Raw genomic sequence first — 10140 nt, 5'->3', positions numbered from 1 at the left:
ATTGCAAACAAGGATCGGGATATAAGGTTTCGCGATCGGGGTTAGGATGGTTCGCCGGTAAGGATGTTCGCCGATTAGGGTTAGGGTTTTAGGCGGTTTGTTTTAGCTTAGGGATTTAGATTCTATCGTGCTGATAACGTGTTGTGAAATTAGAGAATGAAATCTATGTTTCTATATGATTCATAACATAAGAAGCCCTTTATATATAGGAAATTACACCCTCGTAGAATAATGGAAAGACTAAAGAAAAGAAATACAAATATGGAAAGAATACGGATCATAATTTAATAAGGAAAATGCAAGATGCCGATTCTCTCTCTCTCTCTCCTCACGGCCGAGTCTTCTCTCTCTAGCATTAGGCCGGTTATGAACCAGTCCGGGTTATGGACATCCACGGTATGATTTATAACATATTTGTATTAGTATTCTTTTATCAAAAAACTTCAGCACAAATTATATTAATATTTATTTCGTCAACTATAACTACAGATTTATTTTAATATTTTATTGATAATAATACAGTTAATTTATACCGAAATTCTTTTAAATTATCTTTTTTTGATCTCGTATGTCTATTTAGATGTTCGCACCAATAATTAGCTATAGATTGATCAATGATAATCATTGTTGCTTATTCAAATGTATTTTGTTCCTATTGAATTTTTACCCACAAAATGACACTACATATCGTAGAGCTTGCCAGAGTCATCCCCGCAGCCGACTAAGACTCTGTTCTTAACTCAGCCAACTCGCTCTCAATACCCTTAACTTTCTTCGATCTGCCATGGCTAATATTCCACCAACTCAGGCGAGTCATTTTCTACAGGCTCACTGAGTCAACTCGTGAGCATTTCAACTCATTCATCCTCCCTAAGCTCAAGCTCTCCCTCTCCCTCTCACCGGCCGCATCAGCTGGGACACAAACGAGCCGACGCCGTTTCCGTCACCGTCGCGGAGAGTGACGCTGATTTCTCTTTTCTCTCCGGCTACGGACAACGTCCAGTTTCAGAGTTACACAACTTACTCCCCGAGTTACCTGTTTCCGATGCCTCACTAACCGCGTACGCTCTTCAAATCACGTTGTTCCCGAACAGTGGATTCTCCATCGGCGTAACAGCACACCACGCCGTTTTAGACGGTAAAACGACAAGCATGTTCTTCAAAGCTTGGGCTCACGTTTGCAAACAAGAAAACAGAGTCGTGTCTCTCCCGGAGACGCTAACTCCGTCTCTTGATCGGTCGTTGATCAAAGACCAAACCGGACTTGACGAACAGATGATCGAGATGGTGAGATCTCTGAAAACTAACAAAATGAGAAGAAGCTTAAGCCCGATCCTCGCACAGGAACCCGAAGACGACGTTTGTTCTAACCACGCTCCTGCTATCTCGCGAGAAACTCCGGGAGCGAGGAACAGAGCCTCCACCTGTCGACTTTCGTCCTCGCCTATGCCTACGCGTGGACATGCCTTGTGAAGGCTCGTGGAGGAAACGGGGAGAGACTCGTGAGTTTCCTTTTCGTTGGAGATTTCAGAGCGCGACTTGATCCGCCGCTTCCGGCCAGTTTCCGAAGGCGGTGGAGTTCGAGGGAGAGGATGGATTCGTCACGGCGGGTGAGATCCTGAGCGGTTTGGATCTGACTTCACAGTTCGGGTCGGTAGCTGGGTCGAACCGGTTGGGTGTATACCAGTCGGATCTCGGGTGGGGAAGACCGGTTAAGACTGATGTTGTCTCCATTCAAGGAGAGGGAATCTCCATGCCAGAGAGACGTGATGAATCAGGTGGCGTCGAGATCGGAATGTGCATGAAGAAGACTGACATGGACATCGCCACTGCTCTGTTCAACAGTGGTTTACAAAACTAAACGCCTTAGCTAGCTTCTACAAAATTTCAATAAGGCAAAGCTCATTGAGCTGTTTTTGTGTTCTTGTTTCTTCTTATATGCTTAGTTGGCAACAAGCATGATCGTCAGAGTTTGTGAGCTTTGTAGTTAGGAAACACCTAGCTTACGATTTCCACAAAACATCAGACTGGAGTCGATTAGTAACAAAAAATCATTAAACTCACGACAAACTTTGTTAAATTCTCTATAATATACAGTGCATAAATTGCTTCCTATGCTAGCTTTTGCTTTCGTTGTTGTTATTTGATTCATGTCTGGAACTGCGATCGCACACTTGATCTAATCTTTCTCGGTTCTCTGACCACCATGCCTCTGCTTGTTGCTCCTTGAATCTTCTCTGGCTGCAAACAAAACCATAATGGTTCTATTAATAATCTCTAAAATGCATGTAGATAAGAGAAGTTAATCTTGACTCTCTCCTAAAGCGCACACGTTTGAGATCTCTGGTTCCATCGCCAAGGGCCAGCAGTGTGATATATACACCAGCCACCAGGCTCGTACTGTTCAATCCACTTGAGAAGCATTTGATATTTGACATTGTTAGTGCACTTCTTGAGTTTCGGGAATGTCACTATGAAGTTCGTCTCTTCCCTTGCTTGCATCTGTCTTTCTTGACAACTGGGAGTTTCGCCAAACTCCATTCATTGAACATGAGGGAAGAGCTAAAGATGATGCAAGAGAGCTGGTGTCGGTCATTGAATCAGAACGTGATGGACGCTGTCCGTTTGCATTAGCTCAAACCTGTTCAGCAATTTAGATGTCCTTGTGGTCTCAGCTTCGTAAGCCACCCGGTGGTAGCACCTTTAACTATATATATCTTTCAGCTGGTAAGATCAAACTCAAATCATAAATCAAGAATGAACACAAAGACCGTTTAAGAGAAATATGTATGAGAGTTTTAAAGCCAAAACCTGTGCTGTAAGAGACTTTATAACTTCTTTTACAGCTTCTGATTTGGCAGATTCCTTTGCTACCAGTTTCATTGCTTTTTCACGAGCTTCCTTTACAGATTTATGAACTTCAAGTTCTTGGACTTCATCTGTGCCTTAGGCTCTCGGTCTGAAGTTCTGAACAACGTCCAAGATTTAAAACTAAACCATAAGAACTCATGGAAACAACAATTCGATGTATAAAGATTAAAGGGACTGTGGACAAAGTTTACCTGAGCACGCAAACTTGACCATTTCTTGATTCAGAAGCTCATTTGTCTTATTCAAACTCTCAGTTATACTAGTTGAGAACTGGACCACTCATATACATAAAATATCGATCTTATTAGGTAATTATCCTGGTGGATGTGAACGACTCACATTACGATTCTGTGCAAGTATTCGTGAGATTGATTATTAAAAATGGAATTTAGATTTTCGTTGAATTCGTTGAGAAAAGATTTTCGTTGAAATGAACACGTAATGAAAAAATATGATGTATAAAAAATATTGGTTAAATTCCAAAATAAAAGATGAAAAGATTTGAAGTATGTAAACATCTGAATGTTAATCGATTCTTTAGCTAGATTTTGGATTATTTGCTCATGTTCCTCCTGCTTTATTACCACATGATTAGTCTTTTATATTAAAGTAGCTTGCAATCTCACGAATGAAATAATTTCTTCATATTGTTTTTGGAAAGAGATCAGATGAAATCCAACACCTAACATTCATCATTATATGAAATTTTAAGTAACCGCAAGGCAATAATATAGTAGTAGGCGGATTCCAGGGAGTAAACAAATTGGGTTCGAAAACACCGCACTACACTTCATCTTGTAGCCACACAGACTTAAAACTACGTTTTTTTTTTTGGGATCTCATTTGGATATCCGAAAAGAGGTTCCATCCGTGGACCGTATATCTGTTTGGAGATTAGTCTGGGTTATTTCATAGATCTGAAATATCTAAGTTAATAAAAAAATCATTTTATTATTTTTAAAAAATATCTCAAAAAATTAAGAACAAGGTGATGTACATTTTACAATAGCTCAAAAAATCAATAATGCTCCTAAACCGGAAAAAAAAAATAATGGGTCTTGAACCAAAATATACAATTGGGCCATTCTATAGTCGCATTTTTGTGATGTATAAACTAAGTTACGAGTGTATATAATCACTATGTGGATCATATGTGTCATTAGTCTTGCTTTAGTGGTTTATTAAAACAGAGTCAGAACAGAGCATCTCCGATAGTTAATTTTGTTTTCTTCTAAAATGGAAGCGACATGTTCTCCAATTGTTTGCTCTAATTTTTTTTCTCAAAATAAAACATTTTAAGTATATTATGACACCATTTTATAATTAATTATCAAAAGCACCTAATATTTTTTAAATTTACTAATTTTACCAATTTATTTTGTTTTAACAATAATCCGATCCAATTACTTTTTATTATAAGTTAAATATTATTATATGATACGACTATTATACATAACATAAATAAATAAACAAAGAATTTTAGATTTATAAAAAAGCACTATATACTTATATCTCTTAAGTGATTAAACAAAGTATTTTGAAACAAAATGAGCTTATTTTATTCTAAATTATTCTAAATTCAACATAAAACTCTCGGAAATCGATAATTTCATGCTCTTCATTATTAACATTTAATTATATGAAAGTAATAATATAAACTGTGAAATTAATTAGATGACATTAACACTTCTAATTTATTCAAGTACAAAATAACAATAAGTTAAAGTTAAGGATTAGTTTGTAAATAAAAATTTCATTTTCAAAAAAAAAAGAACTGAACAATAATTTGTAGAAATACTACAAAAAGTTCATTTAAAAAAAAATGAAGAAATGAACAATAATTTGAAGAAATACTATTTAGTTCTTCAAAATTTGAAGAAATAAAAAAGAAAATGAAGCACCATGTGAATAAAAATAAAGTAAAAAGTGAAAAATAAAACATCATTGAAGATGCTCTAAGACTATAGAAACAATAAGCTTCCTCTAGACGTAGACAATTATGTACACGAAGCCTAGAATGCATCAGCACATAACATTCAATTAAAAAGAGTAAATGTTTGCTGTTCGTGTTGCCATGACTCCTTCATCAAATAACGTAAGACAACATCAAAATAGAGCCTACAACCCTTTTTCATGACATGACATGTTCTTGATTGCCAAACCAAAAGTACTCTAGCATAAGAAAACTACAGTAAGGTTTGAGACTGATCTACATGCAATTTCACAACATCAAACACATAAGCAAGACTAAAGAAATACTCAACAGCAAATGCATAGTTGTCCCAAAAAGTACATAACTTATGGAAACCAAGAGCAATAAAAATGTCAAGATCAAACATACTTGTCCAAGAATAACTGAAATAAAAATCCTACTAAATCACATTAGCTTTCTCTGTATCGGCATAACTCGATGTTGTGCGACGTCCCATGCTCTTACTACTATATCTCTAGGCATGCATATGAGAGATGGTGTGTGAGTAGGCTGTGTAGCTCAACCGGTAACTCCCTCCATCGCGGATAACCACATCAACCATCTTTTCCGCCATACTTACGTCGTGGATATGACTCTCTTGGAACACTGTCGCACATCTCTCGAAGATCATGTTGCAAATCTTGTTGGATATACCACACTTGATCAGTTGCAATAGCTTTGTTCAGGAGATTATCCACAAGTGCAAATAACAAATTTCTCCATGCTAAAGGTCCCTTATTTCCTAGCCCCATTTTCCCATACAAGGTGATCTACATGACTACATGTTTTTCACTTTCAGCAAGTTCCAATTTGATGATGATGGTATGGATGATCTTCGGCATCCTTGATGGCTTGGCAATATGATCTATATGGTTAATATATCAGCGTGTATGCTGATCTGCAAATTGATAAGAAAATACAGAAGATTAATTACATCTAATTTTACTTTAATGAGAAAAAACAAATTTATAATTGACATAATAATAAATGTAACACATTTTAGGTATATGTATCTAGGAGCCGGTGGATTTAGCTTTTAAGACAAGTAAAGATGAAAAAACAAATTTTTGGATTAAAAACACATTCTTATTTCTCCTCTTACACGATTGAAAAAGAGAAAAATCAAGTTTTTGGACCAAAAAAATAACAAAGTCGCAAGCTTTAAGACAACTTACCTGATGTATGTAGCATCTTTGCCCATGCGGTGGCGCAACCGTGGTCATCACCGGACTTAACATTGAGCTGCCGTCGTGGTCATCACCAGACTTAAAGCCATCATGGAGGTTCTGTTTTGTTTTGAGAGACAAACAAGCACATTGTGTTTATCATTAGTTAAATAGACCTTGTTCTTCAAGGCATAAGCTTTAAGACAAAGACATAAGCTTTAAGACAAGTAAAGACATAAGCTTCAAGACATATCCATCAGCTACCTCACTATTACCTCATGAATCTAACATTTTCAAAATTCTTTTGGGGCAATTTTTGTTCATTTGAACATGGCGTGAAAGCAACACAAATGTACTTTCAAATAATTTTTTTTTCAAAATGGAAGTTTATTGTCAACAATTATGAGCTGAAAATGACTAATAGTGCAACTTGGAAAAACATATCAAATTTTGATATTTAATCTGCGAGTGAGCATAATCTAACATCTCATCATGTTTGCAATATATCTCTTAAGTATGATTATGTATTAGAATCTCTTATACATGTCATAGCTTTTATTACAATTGATGCAGGATGAATTTTGCATACAATATCAACTCCATGGTTGATAAATGTTTTTAAAATCAAATATTATGTCTTTTCAGCTCTTTGACATTTAAGATCTTCTTAATATTTTCAAATTATATTGGACATAGATTAAGAAAATGCACATAGATTAAAATTTTGCATTTTGTTAATCTATATGCATCTAATCTACTAAAATATAGTCATATTTGAAATTATTGTGGCATGTTTTAAATTTGGACCTATTAAATATGTTGTGACTAAATATACAAACATGCTATATATTTATCGTAATAGAAATTATGATTTTTTCATATCTATTCTATTAAAATAGAAATCACAACTTCTCTTCATGTGTGATATTTTAAAAATAGACATTTCTTAGAGAATTATATTTCATTTATCTTTAATTAACATTTTGGCATCATTAAAATATTACATATTATATAATTAACATATATAACAATCTCACCTATAAAGTTGTCCTATTTTGTTAATTATAAAAATCTGTTGACAAAAAAATCGTATTAAAAATTCTATTTTTTTTTAAATAATGCGTCAATTAAATTCGTAATTAGTAGTATAATATTATTACAAATTAAGGTTTTACTATAAAATTAAAAAAAAATTGTATATTATTTTCATGAATAGTCTATATTATATTAAAATAAAAGTACTATATAAATTAAATATAAAATTATATGAAATTGATAAATTAACTTATTTTATTTTAAAAAATCTTTCAAATATCATTTCTATCTATTCTATTAAAATATAAGTCACATCTTCTCTTCATGTATGATATTTTTAAAAATGGACCTTTCTTAGAAAATGATATTTCATTTATTTTTTAATTAACATTTTGGCATTATTAAGATATTACATCTTATATAATTGACACATATAACAACCTCACCTATAAAATTCTCCTATTTTGTTAAATATAAAAATCTATTGAAAAAAATGTAACAAAATCTTATTAAAATTTCTAAATATTTTTTTTTAAATAATGCATTAACTAAATTCGTAATTAGTATTATAATATTATTACAAATTAATATTAATTAAGATTTTATTAAAAACAAAATAAAAAAAATTGTATACTATTTTCATAAACGATCTAATTGTAGTCTATATTATATTTTCATAAACCCATTAACTTCTTGCATATGTCACGCCATTTTCACGGCATATTGCTAACTTCATTTGTATATGGCAAACCATATTCTTCTTCTTTTTTTTTAAGGCAAACATATTCAACTTTAATTGCCCAAAATTACAATCTCTGCATAATTGGTTTATATATATATTAGTAAACCAAAATTGTTAAAATCAAGTGCCGACATCTAATTGAATCACATTAAAACTTCACTAGCAAATAATTGTAGTAATGTAATTGATGAGAAGTTCACTGGCAAATAATTGTGTAACATGAATTTGAAACAATTTTTAAAACAATTTGGTTTAGTATATAGATATTAGTTGTAGATATAATTCGAGGTTTGCTATTTTTAACAAACAAACATAAAAATAATACTTATAGCCTCTAAATTAAAGCTATAACATTAATAACAAAAATAGATATACTTGCAAGACATAACGTTTTATGATACCATACATTGTAAGATCTTAGGAATATTCCTAAAATTCAAATGCTTTAATTTTGCGTTAGAAAGTCAAACCATAACAAGCAAATCACAATTTAGTTGCACATAGCATTAACTCAAAAATTAAAGTTTTTCTACCGATATGGTACATTTAGTTGTTAATGATCAACCAAATATTCCTAAAATCATTGAATATCTTACTAGCTTAACATAACAAACCCCTAAATTTAAGCTATGACATTAATAACAATAAGAAAGATACTTGCAAAACAATTTTTACTGTACTACACGTTGTAGAATTTTTATTATATTCCTACAATATATATTATCCATTTTCACTATATATATATCTAATAAGAATAACTTATGTAATTTATAACTTTGATTTTTTATCACCATAGAATACACTATTAAGTGATGAAAAAAAATACACTATTAACAATAGGATGTGCAAATAACCCGACTCGAACCAAACCAAACCGACCCATCCGAGGCCAAACCGATCCAAACCAAACAAATGTATATGTATAAACCATTTCTTTGAAGATTTTATCAATCCAAATGATTTGGTTTGGTTTGGTTTGGTTTTAAATTGAACCAAAAAACGAAGTGCTTTTTAGTTAGATTAATTAAATACACTATTTGTATTAAGATTTTATATATAGCCATTTAACCTAAAAAAATAAATATAATTTATACATTCTACTTATAAATGAATAGAAAACACACAACTAAAAATAAAATAAAAGAATATGAATCTCATACATTAATATCACAACCGAAAAATTACCTATGCTATGTATATTAGGTTTAAATATAACAACATAAAACTATTATATTACAGATGTTTGGCTTTACGTTTAAATATGAAAAAAATGATCTGGTGTCAAATGATATTTATATTTTTCTTAATTATATTTTTGTAACTGAACTAGAAAAAAATTAAAAAAATCAACACAGATGAACTAAAGAAACACAAAAAAACCAAACTAAACCCTATACACACCAAACCGAACAAAAACCAAACCAAACTAATTTGGATTGACTTTGGTTAAAGTTTTCTTAGACCCAAATAAACCAAACGAAATTCAGAATTAAACCGAAAAACCCACCCCAAATTAACATGGTTACATATATACAGTTATATCAAACAAATTGCTAAAATAAAATTTAAAAATAATATCCGCGCGGATGCGCGGGTCAAAGCCTAGTTTCATTTAATTCTAATTAACATTTTAGCAACATTAAGATATCACTTCTTATATAATCAACGCATATAACATTTTTACCTATAAAACTATCTTAATTTTATTTTAATTATAAAAAAACCTGTTGAGAAAAAAATCTAACAAAATCTTACTAAAAGTTGTAAAAATTGTTTTTATAAAATAATATATTAATTAAATTCGTATTTAGTAATATAATATTATTACAAATTAATGTTAAGTAAGATCTTATTATAAAATAAAAATAAATTTTGTATGCTATTTTCATAAACTTTCTAATTATAATCTATATCTATTCTATTAGAGTAGAAATAACAACTTTTTTCCAAGTCTGAATTTTTTTTAAAATGAACATTTCTAAAAATAATATTTTATTGAATTCTAATTAACATTTTAGCATCATTAAGATATCATATTTATATAATCAACGGATATAACATTTTAGCATCATTAGTGAGACGGTAACTTTCTATTGGAATCAATGAAATTGATCAAAGAAAATTCGAAAAAGATAAAAAAGCAATGATAAATTTAAAACCCAAAATATACATTGATAATAACACGGTAATTTTCTATTGGTCAATGAATAACATTGATATACATAATGACATGGTAACTTATCACATCAATGAATAACGGTCGTTCGTTTGGAATTGCTCTCGTGGCAACTATTGATAGGCTAAATCGTATGAGCCCCTGACCACCGCCACCGGTCGTGGAAGATTGAAAACAA

At 31.7% G+C, this 10140-nt stretch overlaps 1 pseudogene; it reads left to right on the top strand.

The window, feature by feature from the left end:
- Nucleotides 1-674: 674 nt before the first annotated feature.
- On the top strand, nucleotides 675-2805 carry LOC106325427 (annotated as a pseudogene).
- The last annotated feature ends 7335 nt before the right edge of the window (nucleotides 2806-10140 follow it).

The sequence above is a fragment of the Brassica oleracea genome, chromosome C2 (assembly GCF_000695525.1).
Source record: "Brassica oleracea var. oleracea cultivar TO1000 chromosome C2, BOL, whole genome shotgun sequence".
NCBI lineage: Eukaryota > Viridiplantae > Streptophyta > Magnoliopsida > Brassicales > Brassicaceae > Brassica > Brassica oleracea.
This window is presented reverse-complemented; position numbering and strand designations above follow the sequence as displayed.